This window comes from Trichechus manatus, unplaced genomic scaffold (assembly GCF_000243295.1).
Source record: "Trichechus manatus latirostris isolate Lorelei unplaced genomic scaffold, TriManLat1.0 scaffold00190, whole genome shotgun sequence".
Taxonomy (NCBI): domain Eukaryota; kingdom Metazoa; phylum Chordata; class Mammalia; order Sirenia; family Trichechidae; genus Trichechus; species Trichechus manatus.
The window spans coordinates 1706395-1729112 of NW_004444126.1; the positions used below are offsets into that span (position 1 = coordinate 1706395).

General features: G+C 40.7%; 1 protein-coding gene across 3 annotated transcripts in view; it reads left to right on the top strand.

Annotated features, from left to right (window-relative positions):
- Positions 1–22718, top strand: part of PITPNB (phosphatidylinositol transfer protein beta) — a 73942-nt gene that overhangs the window by 26520 nt on the left and 24704 nt on the right. The window lies entirely within an intron of this gene.

Consider the following 22718-nt stretch of genomic DNA (forward strand, 5'->3'; position numbering starts at 1 on the left):
CTCTGTTGTGATCCTGGTCAGAGCAGTCAGTGGTGGTAGCCGGGCACCATCTAGCTGCACTGGACTCAGTCCGGTGGAGGCCTTGGTAGCTGTGGACAATTAGTCCTTCAGACTAATCTTTTCCTTGTTGGATGCAAATATTTGTAGTCCAGGCTTTTGGCTTAAAGTTTTTCCCCCACAAAAGTAGAGATGGTTACTACTTTTGTTTTTCCTGTCTTATTTTGTAGCCATTCATAAATAATACTCAGTTCTTTATGATATGCTGTGTGCTGCTTTGGTTTATAGGGTATAACTCGACTTTTACGTGTTAAGACAACCATTGATCTTGTTCCTGCTGGTGTGAAGAGCAAACACTTTGGAATTAGAGGGGCACCGTCTTGGTTCAATCGTGGCCAAGCACAGCATGTTCACTTAGCGTTCCCTTCCATTTCTATTTTTGGCTTTTATTCCTTGAACTTGAGCAGTGTTGTAAGCTCAACAGAAATAACTCTCAAACACTAAATATCTGGTTTTGCTTTTGAAATTTAAAGGTAAATCTTCTAAAATATAGGTCTCTGACCTTTTCTCAGAAATCATTAGGGGTTGCACTGCCAACAGTGACCAGTCTGCCAGAGCCCCTTTCTTGCTTAGAAGTGTGAGTACTGTGTCAGTCGCTGGCTCAAATATCTCCCTGGGCAGCCAGGGGCTCTGTCTTTGTGTTCTTTCTAACTGATAAGGAACCCTTGTTCTAGAAAATCTTTAATTTTAGTTGTGCTGTGATTTCACGTTATTCCAATTTTAGGGATAGTTCCACCTTTGAAATTATATAGGAAGTTTTTTTATTCTAAGAAGTGAATGTATGCTTTATTTAAAAAAACATAATATTCCAATGATATGTCTGTTTTTTCCTTTTAATTTCTTTTGGTCTCTTTTCTAGTCATGATTTGCAGTATGTGAAAGAATGATGATAGGAAGAAAAATAATTGGGAGTGAGTAATGAGTTATTCAGCTAGTGTCTAGGTCAGGCAGATAGCTTACATGCCGGAAGCAGCAGGTCACAAGACAGTAGCCAAGCAGGAGTACGGGACACTGGATCAGGTGCCCAGCCAGAAGACATTCAGATTATGTTATCAGCGTGTCGAAATGCTGTGCTGGCCAAACAGCATGGTTCCACTGACCCAGTCTTTTGGCTCATAGGTTTGCAAGCCATGTTGCTCAGTAGCAGAGGACAAGACACCTTTGGTTTTGCTGGGGGCATAAAAGTAATTCTTTCTTCCTGCCGTTAGACTAAAATGGGCACTCAGCGAATGTTTGCAGGCATGAACGCCAGTGGAAAGAACAGTGTGAGGCAGATGGTGGGAGAGCCTCAGAGTCCCTGGTTCCCGGGCCGGCCACCCCAGCTGGCCTTCAAGAGAACAGGCACTGCTGGCCCCAAGGATGCATGATGACAGCACTTTAGACAGGTGCTGCGTGTGGAAGACATGGTGTGTGCAAGGGCTGAGTAGGTGGTTCTCTGTGTGGGACGACATTTGGAGTGAGTAGGTAGTGAGAGAGAGAATGGATTGGCCCAAAGGAGGAAGGTCTGCAGCGTGAGACCATGGAGCTGTGTTACATTCTAAAACTAATCTTGCCTCAGATTTGAATTCTGGCTTTGCTACCTGCTGGCTGTGTAACTCAGACAAGCTACTTAACTTCTCTGTGCCCGTTTTCTCTTGTACTTAGCATCTCATAGGATTAAATGAGTTAATTCATGGAAGAGCTTAGAGCAGTGCCTAGCTCAGTAGATGTTAGCCGTTATTATTATTAACTCCAGTTAGCACAGGAGCTCTGCCGATCTACATTCATACCAGGCTTTGTTTGGAGAGTGAATAAATGTTCACATATACATGTTTGGTTTTGTTTTTCAGTGTTCATACCTCCTGTTTTCCAAGTTACATTTTAGAGTTTATTAAAATATAAATCTATTGTAAAGGTTATTGATTTCATAGTACCTTTTAACTTTTATAGGGATTCTCAGACCTTTGACTTTAAAAAAGGAACTCTGATGCACACATTTTTCTGCTGTAAAAATGGGGAGGGGAAGGAGGGGACCTGTGCATGGTGGGAGGTGAGGGTGCCCTTGTGGATTTTTAAGCCTGGCAGTGATAGAGCATTGAGCTGCCTGGGTGTGTGAAGTCTGGGGAGGGTGGTAGAAGGAGAGACTGAGAGCAGGGTGTCCCAGGGAACCAGGCCCCCATTCCACTGAGGAGGTGAGAGGGAGACCTCGTGGGGCAGGGACTCTGGGGCTACCCTTCCTCAGGCCTTCGTGTGTCCACTGTCCTGGCACAGACTGTCACCCTGATACTCTTTCCCTTTGAATTTTACCCCACCGACTTGGCCTTGAGAGTTAACGTTTGCCTTAGGATTAACTTCTGTTGCAAACACCTGGCCACCAGGCCATTCTTACTTTTTTACCAAGTCTGATTTAGTTTCTGTTGAGTTAGTTCATTCATTTGATTCTGTTCTGTGTAATTTCATTCGAAAATTTTAGTCCACAGTGTTGGGCTAAAGAAGAAAACTTGAAGGGCACATTTGCAGTTGTTAAAATGGCAGTGTTGTCATAGTGGTCTTCAGGTATTGAGTGCCTGCTGCGTCTGTATGGCTAGTTTAGCACTGGTAGCTATCCAAGATGTGATACGGTACTGCTCAAGAGGCTGACAGTCTGGATGATATAAGGCCAATACAGTGAAATCGTTAACAAATGACAGAGACTTTTGCATAGTCCAAAGTGCTGCAGGAGTTCAGAGAACAAATGATCTGTGAGGACACAAATTGGAAAAGGCTGCATGGAAGAGCTGTAACAGGAAGGATGGTGAGGCGGATATCGATGGGTGGAGCAGTCCACCCCACCTGCGTTACACCTTTTCCTCTTACCGTTAGTGCTCTGACACACTATACAGTTGTTTATACATTTTTCTGTCTCCTTCCCAAATAGAAATTAAACCTCAAAGGGAAGAATCTCTGTACTGTTAACCATTGTCTCACCAGCTCCTAGAGCAGTGCCTGGCATATAGTAGGTACTTAGTAAGTGCATGTTAAATTAATGAATAAATTGTATGCAGGTCATATAGAAGTGTAGGTACAGACGCATTCTCTAGCAGTGAGGAAAAAATTGGAGCAGGTTATAGAGATGAAAGTGACCTTAGCTGCCTAGGTGTCATTGCTTTCAAACTGCTTTGCACACCCTAAGGGTTTTTTGGAGCCTCCTGGAGGTTGTCAGGATGAAGTAAGTAGAACACAGACTGACCTGCTGTCTGCTGCCCTCCTTCATCGTATAGTCTTCGTCATAAGAGTCACTTGGAACACGCAGTTTTGCAGCTACAGAAAGTTTGGTTTCAGGGTTAATTTCCCTGTTTTGCAGGTGAGGAAAGTGAAGCCCAGATAAACTAGTGTTTCTCACGATCACTTAGCTAATGCCAGAAATGGAAATTTTCTCAATGCAGTGTTCTTTCCACTGACTCTTGATTTCTTCCAAACCAAGCCACTGTATTGTCAGTCGTCAAGCTGCCACTTGAGCATTATCTTCCTCAAAAGAGGAAGGAGTGCCACTGAGCAGGCCCTGTACTTTTCTGTCCCAGTAACTCCTTCCTGTCTGCCCATCAGGGTGTAGGTTGTATTTCCAGTCCTCTAGGGAGAGTTAACCCAAGCTGGAATCCATCTCTCCCTCTGCTGAATTTCAGGAGTTCTTGTTCATCTCATTCATGTGTCTTGTTCTCTAGGTTCTGGAACCTGTTCCCCTTTCACAGAGTGGGTACTTCATAAATACTTGTCAAACGAGCCTGATTAGCTTGAGGGCAGTGATGAAACTAACCTAATGTGAATTGAGAGTTTGTATTGGAGGATAAAATTGGTTTGATATCAATTTGATAACACCTAGGTTGGCAAGGGTTGAGGAAACCAGCACACACATACATTGCCCTTTGGTCTAGCAGAATTACAAATGTACATGCCCTTTGACCCAGCATAGTTCCATTTCTAGGAATTGATCCTACAGATGTTCTCAGTGTGTGAAATAACAAGTGCACAAGCCTAAGACTGGAAACATTCTGAAGCCTAAATGTTTCTCCATCAATCAGGAACTGGTTAAAGCATTATAGTGCACCCATATGATGGTGTATACAGGTAGTCCCCGACTTACAATGTATTTGAGTTACAACGAACCAAACTTAAAACTGTCTTTTTTTCTGTACACTTACCATTAGTCATATGTACTAAATACAATATTAAAATACATCTGTATGTTTATATGTAATGTTCCCAACTCCCAAAGACAGAGATCAGATTTATAAAGATAGTGATAATAAAAGGCAATAATAATGAAAACTAAAAAAACAAAAATAAAGTATTTGACTTAACGTCAGAACCAACTTATGACATAGTCATTGGAACAGAAGAACCCCATCGTAAGTTGGGGACTGCCTGTAATGCAGTCATTCAAAGGAAGCAAGCTCTATTTGTACTGATAGGGAATCTTTTCCAAGATAATGTGGAAGGAGAAATAGAAGAGTATGTATAAGGTGCCTCTGTTTGTGCTGTTAAAAAGGGGAGAAAAATTCATCTATAGGTATGTTTTTGCTTATTTATGCATAGACTTCTGGAAGAATGCGTAAGACACTGTTGTTGTACTGTTGAGTCGATTCTGACCCATAGCAACCCTCTAGGACAGAGTAGAACTGCCCCATAGGTTTTCCAAGGAGCAGCTGGTGGATTCGAACTGCTAACGTTTTGGTTAGCAGCCCAGCTCTTAACCATTGTGCCACCAGGGCTCCATGTAAGACACTAGTAATAGTGATTTCCTCAGGAGAGGTGAACTAGGTGGCTGGGGAACAGGGGTGGAGAAAAGACAATGTACCCTCCTGTAGCTTTTGAAAATTTGTACCATTTATTACACAGTTAAAAAAATAAAGGAGGGCCATTGAAGATGTTATCCTAGTTTGCTGCCTTTTCCATTCTAGTCCCAGAGTGGCAGTTGATGGGCCTGTTAGCACTCCATTCCCAGTTTGTTGCACATTCCACATTCCATCCAGTCTCAAGGCATCGGCATAATCAGTCAGTTCTTAAAGAGTGGAGGCTTGGCAGGGATGTATGCAAAGGTTGGGGGTGGGGAGGAGGCCCTCTTATTAACTGTATTCGTTGTCTTAGCTGCATAACAAATTATCAGCAGTTTGGTTGTCATGTCATATAACGTATTCAAGGGAGTGTATCCCATCGCCTGGTTAGAAGCAGGTCACAGGTTCTGCCTGCACTCAAGGTGAGGGGATTGCCCAAGAGTGTGACTTACGGGGGTCACCTTAGGATACCTCTGCCATACCAACAGCCAATTTTTAGTACCTAAAACTTGCTCTTCAAGAACTGAAATGACGCTAGAATTGGGAACTTAGTAGCTATGAATGAGCCAAGAAGGTGAATTTCCATTTGGGAGACTTTCTAAAGGTGTGGTAATCAGACTGTGGCACCTTTACTTCTGGAGGTATTAGTCTCAGTCTTAATTCAGTGATTTTCATTCTGTTTTTAGTGAGCTGTACTTCTGGTACGATTGTGAGGATGGCACAGGACTGGGCAGTGTTTTGTTCCATTGTATAGAGGGTTGCTGTGAGTTGGAACCGACTTGACGGCACCTAAAAACAACAATACAATGTTTCTGGTATTCCTTGAATAAGTTAATTTTTTCTCAGCTACCTAAGTGGTTGAATTTCTTTCTGGATATCATTTGCTTTAAAATAAACAGTTATGTTAGTAATTTTGGGTGGACAGGTAGCCAAGGCCACTCTGGAATTAGGACAAATGTGAAGTAGTTCGGAGTTCAAGAAGTCTAAAAGAGTTTGGAAGTGAAGCTTGAATTGTTTAGCTCCACCTCGTGGAGGTTTTGTGTCACTGCAGGTGGACTTAATACAAACACGGTCCTAAACATTTTAATTCAGAGTGACTGTTGATTATTCTTAGGGCTTCTATGCTGGATTGCTGGTGTTAGATGGCTCGTATGCCACTCTTGTTGTAGACTTGCTGTTTCATGGTCGTGCTTATGCACTGTACTTCACTATGATAAAAGGGAAGTGATTTGACCTGCAGTGTAACTCAATACTTAGATGAACGCTTTGACATTTCTACATATTTGAAGGGTGACATTGTCAGAATAACTCTAGGTACAAGGATTTGTTGTAAAAATCTGTCAAGTGTGACCCAGGGTCACAGAGTAGCTTGCTATAGAAATCATATATATCTAAATATATGGGTTATGTGGTTTTTTGTTGATTACTTATTGGAAGACTGTATGCAACTGTTGCTATAGATACAGTTCTGTGTAAGTTTCCAGATGATATGTCATTGCCTAATGAAACAAGCTGAATAGTCTGGGATTCTGCAAAAATGTCCTTCACACCCAATTTCTTTTGGCCCATTAGAATGTATCCACTATACAAAATAGATTTCCTGTTTCGGGGAATGAGTATTGCAGTGAAATATTACTAGGATGTCGTTTCCTTCAAGAAGGAAGAGTCCTTTTGCTTGGCCTTCCAGCAGTCACTGAGCACACTGTGTTCTAGCAGAACAGACCATGCTGTTGCTTTAACCTTTCACCTCCCCTGGTCCTTCTATACCCCTACCCCTGCCCTTGGTGGTTGTCACTCCTGAAAAGCCTTCCTCAGTTCCTTTGGGGCCAGGACTGTACACTATTCATCATCTGTGTATTTCCAGGACCTAGCAAGACATGGACTCTGACATCATGTTAGCTTCTCAAAGAAGGTTTAGTGGATCCAAAAAAATTGCAGACCTTTCTTTATAGTGTTGGGGTGGGGAGCAGTTTGGAGGAGTTGAAGTTTTTATCATTCAGGTATTAAATGAGCAAAATGCTATGTTCCTTCTTTACCCACCCTAGATGATGGAGTATATATGCTGTGTCTTCAATTCTAAAAATTCTGAGTATAGTTTCTAAGAAGCAAGTACCTTTCGGTCAGATTGAAATGTATTTGAGTTAGATCAAATTATAACAGGACTCAAGGTATCCATCATAAAACACCAGGATGTAAGTTTAAAAGTTTTTTTTTTTTTTTTTTTTAATTTCTGAAGTTTTCATGGATACCTAACCGCAGTAAAAAGTTGGGAATTCTTTAAATGTCATGATGAAATACACATGCATATCTCTAACTCATTTAAAAAATATACACAAATGAGTCAGTTGACATCTGCTTCTGCTTTTTTTTAAGGTATAAATTTGAATTTGGCCCCTTTTAATCATCTCCAGCACTTTGTCTAAGTAGCTTTCCATGATTTGTATACAAAAGTCACTTCCCAGGAGAGGAAGACTCTTTAAAGTGTAAGCCGAAGTGTACACACGCTTCACATCAGAGGGACCTTCGTTTTTGGAAGTAATTTGAAAGAAAATGAGCACCATTTTTAAAAAAAGAAAAAGAAATTGGAACCACATTTTTAGGTATTTATGTGTAGCAGGAGAGAATTCATTCAGCCTTCCTCTGTAGTACATGCTTTCTCTACAGTACTTGCTACGTGACTTTATTTTAGAATTTCTGAGGGTTTTTATTTTATTTTTTTATGTACAGATGATGTTTAATTAAAAGCATTAAGGCTGACACATCTAAAAATGATACAGCTCAACATTGGCTTGTTTTTTAGATGTCGGTAATAAGCAAATATTGATACAAAAAAACTTTTTGAGAGGTGTAGTTTTAAAATATAGATTTAGTCCATATTAAGATGCAGCAGGTTTAAAGAGGGAATGAATTTTTTTCTCTTTCATGTTCTGGCATATCGGAGCATGATGTTTTCATTTGTGGTGAAAGGCTTTTCCAAATGGGCCGTTCTATAACCAAGAGATGCCCATTTTTGTAACTCAGGAGAGTATTCTTGAAAGGAGGAGACACAGCTACAAACTTGTGTGCCGTATTGTTTCTGGGTCACAGTAAGGATGTGTAGAGTATGCTTTGATTGAGAGGGTCCTTCGTGGGGACATCATTGCAGAGCTTTGGGGGTTCTGTTTTGTGAGTTAGTAAACTTGCCGTGCTTATAAGATAAAGGTCAGATTTCATTCATACTACTTCTTTTCGTCTTTGTTAAACCTCCTGAGCCCCAGCTGTTACTCTCCTGCTCTTTGCCCATACCTGCGCATGAGAATAATCACCATGTCATTTTTACCCCAGGTCTCCTTTTTTTTCCCCCCATCCCTCTTCCCATTTGGATCATAATAGGGGGTTGCTGTTTCACGGTGTTGGCTCAGAGTGCTATAAGTCCCCTCTGCAGCCTGATGGTTGCCCCATGTAGCCAGACTTCAAGGGCTTTGGCCCTTGGGTTGTTGCTGTTACTGGACTGTAGATCACTCTGTACCATCTCTTTCTGGCAGAAAAATTTCTTGTCAGTACGTCTTTCAGAGGGAGCTCCTCCAACAAAGCTGAGGATCCACTAGTCACAGTTCTTTCCTTAATACCCCAGAAGACACAAGTGAGAGAGTGGGGCCAGGTAATCAAGCTCAGCCTCTCTTGCTGTACCTGGAATCCGTGCTACCTGGGCCATCCAGCCTTTCTGCTCATTCTAGCTCACTCACAGGGATTTCTCTCTCTGCCATGAGGCCCACTCCTTTTGCTTGATCTCCGTTGGAGAATACCCCCACCATGGCTCTTAGGCTAGTCTGTACCTGTGTGAATCCCAGTTGTGGGCTGGATTCTGGCCCATTGGTTTCTTCAACCTCATGTTCTCTGAACGTTCCTTGGAAGTTAAGAGGTTGTTCTTTAGCCCCTAATGGCCTCTAGGGAGCTTTGTAGCTAATGCCACCCTTGCCTCACAGGGCCCTTAGCTAGGACCCAGCCCCAAACACTTGAAAACCTTTCCATGCAAGCTTGGTCTGCCAGGCTTGAGAAATACAAATTGTCAGTCCCCCTCCCCCTTCAGAATCTCTGGGATGGGATCAAGACTCTGTCAAGCTCTCAAGGTGATTCCTGGGCAGGTTCAGGTTCCAGAAGCTCAGCCCTAGTACACACACCACAGAACTGGTTGCAGAATGGGCACCCTTCTAGGATTTTGGAAGTGGAAAGAATCTCATTTGAAGGTCACCGTCCAGCAACACTCAGCCTAACCTTTATTTTCACTGTTTAGGAATTTGCAGCCCAGAGAAGTCCTGTAACTTTCTGGAGCCAGATCACCAGTGGAAGGGCAGCCAGACTCAAACACAACTCTGCTGAGCTGAGTTGTTTTTGCCTTTCTAGCACATCTCCTATATGGTATTCCTTCCTTTGTAGTATGTTGGTTAAGAGCATTCTTAATTTATTTAAAAAAAAAACCCAGCAGCAGCAGCCTGTTCTTCCATCCATCTTCCCTAGTCCCCCAAAACACCAGTTTTCATCAGTCACCCTGGCTGCCTCCCATAACTGCTGAAAACTGGCATATTTTGAAATTTGCATGTGTGCAATAGGATAAAAGGATTGGAGACCCCAAGATGTGTTTTGGTGTGAGTACCTACAGGGAATACCACTCATACGTTTTCTCATTTGTTCGTTTAACAAATGTTTACTGGGACTTGCTGGTTGCTCCTTGTTGGTGTGTGGTAAATGTTTTTCCAGATAAAGGAATATTCGTATCTGTCTAAAGAGTGCAACATTCTTAATCAGTGAACATGTTAAAGTGTTTCCAAGTGAGTTTGAGTTAGTTTGTTCCAGCTGTTGTTTGTGGATCTATAGTGTTGATTGTCCTTCCTAAAAGACCCCAGGGAATTTGACTAGCAAGGGGCTTCGTTCTCACCACTGATAGAGACTGATGCTCGGCTCCAGGCTGCAGCGAAAGTCAGGGTTTGAAGGTTAGCCTGAGCTGGGAGGTTTAGAGTCCTGCACTTTGCTAAACAAACAGCCTCCGGCTATTTTAACTGTCTATCAGAAGACACTAATGAGATTGCAGGGCTCATCTAAACAGCTTGAGCAGCTGTAGAAGTCACAGAACAAGGATTGTATTGTCAGGGAAAATGAATTGGTTTTTAAGTGTGTGCTTTTTTGCTTTTTCCTTCTACCACTGACCATTTGTTCTTTGGTTCTGATCCATTTGTTTAGTGAGTATCCTTTGCTAGGCAGAACAGTGTCCCAGTTTAGATGAGGCCAGAAATACAATAAGCCAGGACCTGGTTTTCTGCAATTCTGGTCACCTTTGGAAATGGACATATACGATTTGCTTTTCCATGCGTGTAGCTCTTTTCACTTTGAATACATCATTCCGTTATTTGAATGTTTCAGTGAACAGCCTGATAGACTTTTTGTCTTCAGCCATCAGTATGTGTTGTTAAAGAATCTTATTGCTCTTTTTAAAAATATGTTTTCCTAAACGTCAGTCTCGGAAAGCTGGTGAAACCTGGTTTGATTTATTTAGGATTGAGTCCTAAAGGCCTGTAAGTTTTGGTCACACCTTAAGCAGTGCTTGTTTCTTGTGCTCTGGGAAGGACTTGGGCATATCTTTTCTTTTGATCATTCATTCTTTAGACAGTGCCCAGATGTTGTATATTTGAGTAGATAGCCTTGGTACCATATGCTTCACTGCACTGCCTTTACAAAACATTTCGTAATTTTAAAAAATGTAAAATCATAAAATATGCTTCTTTGTAATTTTTTTCTCTTCAAAATAAAAAAAGATGATGAAATCTCACTGGAAAATATTATATATATTAGGTCAAATCACATGAAATTGTTATTAGTTAGCTTTTGCCCTAGAAAAAAAATGACAGTTTCTTATGGGTCAACCTAATAAAAACCCACTGCCATCAAGTCGATCCCGACTCATAGCGACCTGTATATCCTCCAAATTACCCTAAGTAGCCAGCACTGACCATTGTGCCGTTTATTCTCTCACCAGCTTTTAAGAAACTCCTGCATTTTAGATATTACGTTTATTCCAGCTGTTGCCTCTTACTTCCTAAGAAAGACTTTCTGCTTCTTGGAGCCTTGGCTTCTTGGAGCCTTGGCTACCCAGTCCTGTAGCTCTGGAAAGAACTTTTGTTTGTTAGAAGTTGATGGCTAAGATACAGCAAGTCCTAGGAGGGCCTGTGGTTGCCAAATGCTTGGTTGTCTCCCTTGGGCATGAACAACCACTTACTCTCAGTAGAGTGCCTCTTTCTTTTGTTGTTAAAATGAACCTGGACGTTCATTTCTTCCTTAAAAGTTTGTAACGTATCTCTGGTGTAGTGGGAGAGCTCCAAAAGTGTGTTATTACAGTGTGTGCATAATAAGGAGGTGAGAATTGTGACCCAGCTCCTAACTCATGATGAATGCATGGAATAGTAGCTTGATTGAAGTGATGAAACAAGATAACTCAAATACAAGTTTGGAGCTGTCAGTGATATTCCTTTGCTTAAGAAAGACCCACTTGTCAAATGCTAGCCTCATCTTACCTTTGCTATGCTGTGAAGCAAACCATTGTCAAGAACATTTTTTGGAGTAAGTTACAGGCAGTCCCTGGGTTACGAATGAGATCCGTTCCTAAGTCTGTCTTTAAGTCGAATTTCTAGGTAAGTTGAAACAGGTACCTTTGGTTCTTAATTAGCATCAGTGAGTCAAATACTTGTTTTAGTATATAGGATATATTTTACCTTTCTGTGAGACCTGGTGGGGTAGTGGTTAAGAGCTTGGCCGCTAACCAAAAGGTTGGCGGTTCGAATCCATCAGCTACTCCTTGGAGCAGTTCTTCTCTGTCCTGTAGGGTCGCTATGAGTCAGAATAAACTCAACGGCAGCGGGTACGGGTATACACATAAAACCCCACTCATCTGTCAGTTTGTCATACTGTGATGGTTTGCATGTTGCTGTGATGCTAGAAGCTATGTCACTGGTATTTCAAGTACCAGCAGAGTCACCCATGGTGGACAGGTTTCAGCTGACCCTCCAGACTAAGACAGAGTGGAAGAAGGACTTGGAGGTCTACTTCTAAAAACATTGGCCAGTGAGAACCTTATGAATAGCAGTGGAACATTGTCTGGTATAGTGCTGCAAGATGAGCCTCTCTGGTTGGATGCCACTCAAAATACAACTGGGGAAGAGCTGCTTCTTCAAAGTAGAGTCGACCTTAGTGATATGGATGGAGTCAAGCTTTCGGGACCTTGATTTGCTGATGTGGCACAACTTACAATGAGAAGAAACAGCTGCAAACACCCACTAATAATTGGAACATAGAATGTACGAAGTATGAATCTAGGAAAATTGGAGCCATCAAAAATGAAATGGACTGCCTAAAGATTGATATCCTAGGTATTAGTGAGCTAAAATGGACTGATATTGGCCATTTTGAATCAGTCAATCACATGGTCTGCTATGCTGGGAATGACACATTGAAGAGGAATGGCGTCACATTCATCATGAAAAAGAACATTTCAAGGTCTATCCTGGAGTACAGTGCTACCATTGATAGGATAATATCCATACGCCTGTAAGGAAGACCAGTTAATACGACTATAATTCAAATTTACACACCAACCACAAATGCCAAAGATGAGGAAATTGAAGATTTTTACCAACTTCTGCAGACTGAAATTGATCAAACATGCAGTCAGGATGCATTAATAATTACTGGTGATTGGAATGCAAAAATTGAGAACAAAGAAGAAGAATAGGTAGTTGGAAAATATCGGCTTGGTGATAGAAACAGTGCTGGAGATTGCATGATAGAATTTTGCAAGACCAATGACTTCTTCATTGCATATATGTTTTTTCAGCAACATAAACGGCGATTGTACAATCCCTGCTCTACTTTCTTGGTAGAAGGTTCCTCTCCTCTCTGCTCCTTTCTGTCTTCTATATTTCAAAAGAGATTGACTCAAGATACACAGCCTAATCCTGTAGATTGAGTCCTGCCTCGTGAACATAACTGCCTCTAATCCTGCCTCATTGACATCATAGAGGTTAGGATTTACAACACATAGGATAATCATATCACATCACAAAATGATGGACAACGGCAAAATACTGGGAATCAAGGCCTAGCCAAGTTGACACACATATTTAGGGGACATAGGTCAGTTCATAACATTATTATAATGAAATGCGCAAAGACCTGGAATTAGAAAACCGAAAAAGAAGAACGCACTTAGCATTTCTCAAACTGAAAGAACTGAAGGAAAAATTCAAGCCTCGAGTTGCGATATTGAAGGATTCTACGGGGGAGATATTGAACGATGAAAGCATCAAGAAGAAGATGGAATACACAGAGTTACCATACCAAAAAGAATTGGTCAGCGTTCAGCCATTTCAGGAGGTAGCATATAACCAGGAACCGATGGTATTGAAGGAGGAAGTCCAAGCCGCATTGAAGGGAATGATGAAAAACAAGGCTCCAGGAATTGACAGAATACCAATTGAGATATTTCAGCAAACAGATACAACACTGGAGGTGCTCACTGGTCTATGTCAAGAAATTTGGAAGACAGCTTCCTGCCCAATTGACTGGAAGAGATCCATATTTGTTCCCATTCCAAAGAAAGGTGATACAACAGAATGCAGAAATTATTGAACAATATTATTAATATCACACACAAGTAAAATTTTGCTGAAGATCATTTAAAAGCAGTTACAGTGGTACATTGACAAGGAACTGCCAGAAGTTCCAGCCCGATTCAGAAGAGGATGTGGAACAAGGGATATCATTGCTGATGTCAGATGGATCTTGGCTGAAAGCAGAGGATACCAGAAAGATGTTTGCCTGTGTTTTATTGACAATGCAAAGGTATTAGACTGTGTGGACCGTAATAAATTACAGATAACATTGCGAAGAGTAGGAATTCCAGAACACTTAATTGTGTTCATGTGGAACCTCTACATAGACCAAGAGGCAGCCCTTTGAACAGAACAAGGAGATACTGTGTGGTTTAAAGTCAGGAAAGGTGTGGGTCAAGGTTGCATCCTTTCAGCATACTTACTCAGTTTGTATGCTGAGCAAATGATCCAAGAAGCTGGACTATATGAAGAAGAACGCAGCATCAGGATTGGAGGAAGACTCATTAACAACCTGCAATATGCAAATGAAACAACCTTGCTTGCTGAAAGCGAACAGGTCTTGAAACATTTACCGATGAAGATCAAAGACTGCAGCCTTCAGTATGGATTACACCTCAACATAAAGAAAACAGAAATCCTCACAACTGGACCAGTAAGCAACATCATAATGAACAGAGAAGATACTGAAGTTGTCAAGGATTTCATTTTACCTGGATTCACACTCAGTGCCCATGGAAGCAGCAGTCAAGAAATAAAGGACGTATTGCATTGGGCAAATCTGCTGCAAAAGACCTCTCTAAAGTGTTAAAAAGCTAAGATGTCACTTTGAGGACTGAGGTGCGCCTGACCCAATCCATGGTGTTTTCAGTCACCTCATATGCCTGTGAAAGCTGGACAATGAATAAGGAAGACTGAAGAAGAATTGATGCATTTGAATTACGATGTTTGCAAAGAATATTGAATATTATCATGGACGTCCAGAAGAATGAACAAATCTGTCTTGGAAGAAGTACAGCCAGAAAGCTTCTTAGAAGGGAGGATGGTGAGACTTTATCTCACATACTTTGGACATGTTATCAGGAGGGAGCAATCCCTGGAGAAGGACATCATGTTTGGTAAAAAAGAGGGTCAGCAAAAAAGAGGAAGACCCTCAACAAGATGGATTGACACAGTGGCTGCAACAGTGGGCTAAAACATAACAACGATTGTGAGGATGGTGCAGGACCAGGCAGTGTTTCAGTCTGTTATACACAGGGTCACTATGAGTTGGAACCGACTGGACAGCACCTAACAACATGCGTATGAAGCACTTAGGAGACACTTCCAAACCATGTAATGTTTTCCTGAGTGTCACAAAGTAGTGCATGAGTTCATTATTATGAACCATGGTACTTTATTTAATACAAATTTTTAATATGATAGTTTTTGTCGCAGTCCGTTCTTAAGTACGAATTGTTTGTTCCTAACCCGGGGGACTGCTCGTATAGAGGTTTTTTGCCTGTCCTCAAAGAAGATATAAATAAATACATGGTTCGTATTTAAAAAAATAATGTGAAAATGTTTCCAACTTTATTCTGCTGCCTTAGATGGTCAAATACTTTCTGGTCACCTATTTCACCACCCAGGGACTGTAGTAGAGGATTCATCATCTCATATATTTGAAGTGTCCAATATGTAGTTGGATGGCAGTGCCCTCTTGTGGAGAAATAACATACTGATTATTTCTTGCTTGCTTAAAGGATTTTTTTCTTTCTGTTAAAAATCAGTGTGTACAAGTATATTTGGCACAAACTTCATTCTTACTGTAGAACCCATTCTTAATATTTGTTTCTAATTTCTTCCGTGTTTTATAAGAAAAAAGGTGTGGAGGGTGATGGAAGAGATGGGGTATGAAATAGAATCACTCCAGTTCCTGAATGGGGAAAATACTGTGGTAAACCCGTTGCCATCGAATCGATTCTGACTCATAGCGACCCTATAGAACAGAATAGAACTGCCTCCTAGGGTTTCCAAGGAATGACTGGTGGATTTGTAGTGCCAACCTTTTGATTAGCAGCTGTACTCTTAACCACTGAGCCACCAGGGCTGCATACTCTGGTAAGAGCCAGGAAATGTTTTTGAGCAGCTAATGGCAGATTTTCTTTTAAATTAGTATAAAAAGCTCCAAATCGAGTTTTTTAGAGTATCTTCCTTTATAGTGGAGTCCCTGGGTGACTCAAACAGTTAAGCACTTGACTACTAACGGAAATGTTGGCAGTTCAGATTCACCCAGTGGTGCCTCAGAAGAAAGGCATGGCAGTCTACTTTTGAAAGGTCACAATCATTGAAAACCATATGGAGCACAGTTGTACTTTGACACACAGAATTGACTCAACGGCAACTGGTGGTGGTAATTCCTTTATAAAAGCCCTTTTTCAGCAATATAAAGTCTTTCTTAGGGAAAGTTCTCTAGGCTGAGGGAGCAAAGATCCCTTCAGGTATGTGAGTCTTAAAAAATTATAAAGTTTAAATCACATTTTTGCAGTAATCAATCATGGTTGGCTTTGGCATCACAGCAGAGTCCGAGTCACTGCTGTTCTGCTTAGGAATAGCAGATCTGGACAAGGAATTTTACTTTCCCAGCCCCGGTGGTGATGGTAGTACTTTATTCCAGGATTCTGAGGGTCAACTAGGAGAACACGTTGTGCCTGGCACAGAGGTGCTCCAGAAATAGAAGCAAGAAGGATGCTGCTTATCTGATTTTGTTCTTGCTGTAAAAAAGGCTTAATATTTTTTAGCGGTTATTTCCTATTTAATGTTTGTTAAGTTGGTGCTCATGGATTAAATGGAAACATGAGACTTGGGAACAGCTATGTGTCTGAAGACTGAATCGGGAAGCAGTGTGGACATTTTACTGGAGAGAGCTCAGCCCATGAATTTTCAATGTGACGTTTTCCCCCATTTTAGTATAAGGAGTTCAATGTATGAGATGGCACAGGACCAGGCATGTTTCGTTCTGTTGTACACAGGTTTGCTATGAGTTGGACCCAACTCAGCATCACTTAACAACAACAACAACAATGGCGTTCAGGGATTTACTGTCATTTAAGGAAATAAATGAATTTTGATGTTCTACATATATTATGTTTCAGACATACGCAATTTAAAAATATATGATGTTTAAAAACAAGCACCTTTAACGAAATCGACTTGTTAATATGTTAAAACCTAAGTCGTTGGTCTCCAGAGTTTTAGTATGTTCGTTTAAATAGTATAAATGTTACAATAATAAATATATTAGATATTTGTGCATGAAACACAGGTATACTCAAACCAGGAAACACCTCCCTGAGGGGAGTGCTAGTGAGCATTTCATGAGCAGTTGCTTAGTAGGGTAGCCCACCAGTCCTGGGGCTATCCAGGAGCTCCTTCCTGCCCCCGCAAGGGCTTACTGCCTTTGGCCTCACCTGCCCATCTCCATCTGGAGCACAGCTATTGGGTTTCCTGGCTGTGTTGTAGGATGTGGTGTCTATCACGTCAGGCACTGGATTGAACTTTTTCCCGTGGCTGAAGTCTTCTGACTTCTCTCTTTCTCTCTATTAATTTGTAACCTCCCAGAGACTTTGGGGCCTGCCCTCATACTCATGGCAATGTTAGCAATCTCTGGCTGCAGTATGGCTAAAATGAGAAAGTATGGTGCTCACAGCGGCACCTTGATGCTGATGGTCCCAGAGCCCACACTTAGCATAGAGTCCCCTTGGCAACCTCTACCCGCTCTGCCTGCCACCCTCACCCCCACCGTCCCCACCCCCAGATCTCTGTGGAGGGTTGAGATTAGAAAGATTACAAAAAAGTGTCTTCTGTTTGGGTGGGCAGATCTGACTGCATTTCTCAGTTCTCAATACAGTTGCTTAAATATTCAGCTTTTAGGATTCGTTGGTGGAAAGCCAGTAAGGATTAATGAGAGGGGTGAATTATAGAAAATTTTTTAATGCAGTTTTCCTCTGAGGTACATTCAGTAACAGAAACTAGGCCAACAAGTTATTGACAATTAGTGGTCCTTTGGGAATCTGCTTTAATGAATAGATAAGAATGATTTGTAATTAGCATAATAATTATATGCAAATGAATGCTGCTGAATTGCTCTAAAACACTGCTGAACTGTTTAAACAGCCCTCCTGAGATCTTGTTACTCTATTAATTTGTGTAGCAAATCTTTTTTTTCATAGATCATGCAAAGATAAACTTCAGCCCAGCCCCTGTCCAAATTATTATGAATTCCAAGGTGGTATGGCCTGAATTAATGAGATTTACTTATACTGTATTAATGGTACTCTGTGGGAACCTGAAAGGGAGAGAAGTCATCAGGGAGATGTAATTAAAAATAGAAAAGAAAGCTGCTTATTTGAAAATAACTGTTGAAGTCAATTTTTTACACAAGTTAATAAATGTTATTTCTCTTTACACCTCAGTTGTTTGCTATTGAAAAATTTAACACAACTTTTTTTTTTTTTTTTTAAATGAGTTTCGCCTTTGGAGGCTGGCTTGACTTTTGTCAGCCCCAGGAAGTTACTCATTTGGCATCCAGGTTAATGGTGATAAGATCCAGGAACTCCTTGTTTTTAAAGTATCACAATACTGAAATGTGTAGGGCAGTGCTAATGTATGGTGTTTGTTACTAATCTTTATATTTAATTCAGCTTTTCCCCCCATTCCAGCCTTCAGTTTTAGGATGTGATTAGAGGAAATAAGCCTTGCTAAGTTGAGCAGCAATACTCGATGCATTTTACACTTAGTGGTTATCTTTGAGCTATTTGAATAGACACCTAATTATTTGGTTTATGCTAAAGGAAAACATTTTTACAGCAGGTTGTAGAATCTGACTGTCCCTCTCAAGTTTTTATCTTTATTCTGTAGAATTGCTTCTCTTTTTCCAGAATGATCTTTTATAAGCAGATGTCAAAGTTGCTAGTGTTTGTGGTTTGCGCATCTTATCCTTGGTTCACACTTAGCCTCACCTGTGCTAACCCAGCCATAGTTCTTCAAGCGGTTTCTGGTGGCTGGAGCTCAACTTGATTTTCCCACTAGCTGTCAGGAAACTCCTGCCATCCTACTCCCACCGCCTCCTCACTTCCCCATTCATAATCATGAGTTAAATCCAGGCTCAAGGACATTTAGGTTAAGCTCAGCACAGATTTTGTGCTTAAAATTTGGGGGACAGCCACTATGCTAAAAGATTTGTAAAACTAATATTCTTTGTTTTCAAAATGAAACTGGTTTCCATTGAGAATTTCTTTTGAGAGATGTAGTGAATAACAGATGTACACCCAGGAGGTCGCACAACTTTTGTATTCCAGCAACAGAAAACAGTTATTTATAAGAATTTAATGAATGTATTCTGTGGCTCTACTGTGGAGACTCAGTAATCCATTTATTTGCCATGTTATATTTTATTTGTTCTCCAAAGGGTGTCTTGACTTTCACTTGCCTTCTTTCTCACTTAAATAAGAGTTTTCAATTAAATAGAGTTGTATTAACACTAATTCGAATCTACCTTATGCTGATACCATTATATTTTTCTGTTGTTCAGGCACTATTATTGGTGGAGCAAGTAATGTCTAGGGACATTACACCTAACTTGATAATGATGGTTTTACTAAGCCCTTATCCTGGCCAGGCCTCTGGGCATTATATAGATAATTAAAATTTGATCATAAAAAAATTTAAACACAATGCACCTTAGCAATAAAATTTTTCTACTTTTAAACATGATTGTAAAACTCATTTTAAAAATATATTTCCTTGGCCTAGTGAATTTGCTTTTTTTTTCCCAAGGATTACAGAAAGTGCATAGCAAATTCAGCCTTCAGAATACCCAGGAGCTGAAGACTCAGTAGGCTACAGCTGTCTTCACCCACAGTATTCTAAAAGAACTAATGAGATGAGAAGTCTGCAGCTGGTGGCAAGCACAATAAACCATGAGCCAAGGGCTTCTCTTCATCAGAGCCTCCCTTTTCCCCATGGGATCCCAAAGGAGACAGAATACTAACAAAGCCAGCAGGCTGTCTCATTCCACACTATTGCTCATTTGCAGCTATAATTGGTAGCTGAGGTTGCATTCTGTATGCTGAAACTGTCATACATGAAGGAATATATTTGTTCATTGTGATACGGATATAAATCAGCCGGTTTTCAAATACAGAAAGACCAAACTAGATACCCAACAATAAAATGGTAGCAAAGAAGATATAGTTCAAAAAATTAAATGTTTGTTATACAAATTGAGGTTGTTGAAACTGCACCTGCTTCATGCTTTTTAACATCTTGCTGCTTACATTCAACTGATTTAAACATTTACGTATTCAAACTAATATTTTTAAAAGCACAAAAATTCCTAGGTTTTGACAAGATACATTATCCTCACCTGTCAAGGTTAAGGGGCTACTGTTAATAATTAGGTTTTGTTACATTTTCAGGGGCCCTGGTGGCACAGTGGTTAAAGTGTTTGCTAACTGAAAGGTCTGCAGTTCGAATCCACCAGCTGCTCTGCGGGAGAAAGATATGGCAGTCTGCTTCCTTAAAGATTTACAGCCTTGGAAACCCTATGGGGCAGTTCTTCTCTGTCCTATAGGGTTGCTATAAGTTGGAATTGACTCAATGACAGTGGGTTTGGTTACATTTTCACTATAATATCCTTAGTGTTTGCTACTTTGTATTCAAGAGAAAGAAGCAGAGAAGGAAGGCTTATGTGTGTATATGTAATACATATTCACACTCACCTTATGGGAAAATCCACTTTGGTGTCCCTGGTGCCACTGCTTCTTGGTGTTTTTGCAATGTGTTTTGTTTATCTGGCATTTATGGACACCCTCTGCCTTCATCCTATGTGGAGTACTAGATCGAGCCCAGGATGGAGGCACTAAGAAGGCTTAAGTTGAAGTCCTAGGAGAGGTGAGACATGCTACCTCATTGTTTCCTCACCTGTAAAATGAGGGGCTTGGATGGTCTTTAAGGTCCAGCTCACCTCCTGAGTCTATAATTCAGAAAAGTGTCTCAGTGACCAGCTAACACTAATAATGAGGGCCCAGGAGTATATTTTATAGAACAGTATATTAGGTTCAGAGCAAAGAATTTTTGAAGTGTTCTGTTTTCTTCAATTAATTAATCTGTTACATTTTTTTAGCAGTTGCCATCAAGTCTGTTCTGACTCATGACGACCCCATGTGTGTCAGAGTAGAACTGTGTTCCATAGTGGCTGATTTTTCAGAAGCGGATTACCAGGCCTTTCTTCCAAGGTGCCTCTGGGTGAACGCAAACCTCCAACCTTTCTGTTAGCAGCCAAGCTCGTTGACTGTTTGCACCACTCAGGGACACCAGTTTGCCAAATAGATATCGACAGTCCCTGAAGATGGTGGCCTGGTATGGAGCCGGGGTTGGGAAGGAGTATTGTGGAGGAAGTCCGTCTAATCCCTCTGCTCACATTTCACCCTTACTGGTGTGGCAGCGGATGCCCTAATCATCCTTAGGCCGATCTCCTGGCACCAGCCACTCCTTAACTGATTTACCCTCACATGAAAATCCTTTATAGTGCCCAAAATTTAGACCTAGCTCTCTTTTCTTAAATGAGTTGTTTTTTGGTAAGTTTACTAACCTTACTGTATGTCATTGTTTTTATTGCTAGTGATATTTGTACACACTTTGTTTTGTGGATTTTTTTTTTTCTTTATCTCTCTTGGAGTGGGAAAGTTTAAAATCCACAGAGGTAGTTGTGCTAGCTCTATTTCATCAATTCTAAAATGCACCCCCCTCTTTTTTTCATATTTTAGTGTATCCAAAACCAGGATTTTTGTACCAGTTATGGCATGTCATAGTTTAATTGTCAGGGTTTTTTCCTTCTTAATAATACATTAAAATAATGACGTATCCTATAACTGATGCCTCTTACCTCCAGGAAATGTAATATTTACTGTTCAACCTAGGCCACTCTCCCTAATCTCTCAGATTTTGTACAAAACGTGAGTATTGTGCTCAACTGAGGTCACACCCCGGTTAGTAATAAAAAGTGGGGGGGAAACAATTTTTTTCCCTCAAATGGAATGAACTGGTGAAACACTGTTGGCTTCGATTCTGACTAGAATTCTTCCCTCTATTCTCTCTTGGCAGTTTAACATGTACTCCTGAGGGTTTTAGTTACCTTCTTTTTGTTTGCCTCTCTCCCAATTAGACTGTGACTTTTTAGGAGCCAGACCATTTGTTGGTTCTCCTTATCCTCCTCAGACTCCTTGGACTACCTCTTAACCCCTGTGCCATCTCGGCATGGTAGCTGTCAGTAAACAGATTTTGAGTGAAGGAAATGATGCAGAAAGTGATTATTTGTTATGATGTAAAGTATATTCAGTTTGGAGAAAAGTGTGCTTGTCTTTGGGTTTTAATCCCAAGCCTCTGACAGAGAGGAAAATGTTTTACAGAGTTACATGTTTATTTATGTTAGTGGAGTAGCTTATTTCTCACTGTGAATCCAGGTCTTGAGACCACCTGTGTGGTTGATCCTTTTTCTCAAAAGTTAAATTGTTAATTTTTAGGTTGTGGTTCTAAATTAGAATTTAAGAGTTCGTATTTGCTGACAGTAATTGAAGTTTTCTGCTTATGTGCCCAGACACGAGGTAACTCCAGTTGTCCAGCTTCTTGCCGTCGGGTTCATCCTGGTTCATCTAGTCGGTCTTTCCTGTATAATACTGACTGACCCAATATCTGTGGCTACACCAGACTGCGTGTTTTAAAGTAGTAAGACCTGGTGTGGTCAGCTGAGTTTGCTTGCTTAAATGATTTTAGCCCATCATTGGACCTTTTCATAGCTTTTCAGATGACCTTTAGACAGCTTCAGGTTGGGGGCCACGTATTTACCGAATTGTCTTTCTTTAACGTTTTGTTTTCTGCTTGAACCTCACATTTTTCCTTCTTTACCTACTTTATTTATAACTTTCTCTTTAGGAGTTATTACATATTACTAACATGTAATATGCTTTTTCTGACTGTTGAGTCTGGATTGGCTGCTTCTCAACGTGTTTCCTTTGATTTTTGAAAGTTTTTTTTATACTTTAGAGCCTGTTGAGTGGTTGCTTTGTGCTTGCACTGCCCTTATCTCTAGAACAGTGATTTTCAGCCAGGGTTTTATATCTGACTTGTCTAGGAGTTTTTCCCAAAGTGTATGGTCCTCCACAAATACTGCGAAAGACCTCTGGTTTCAAAAAAA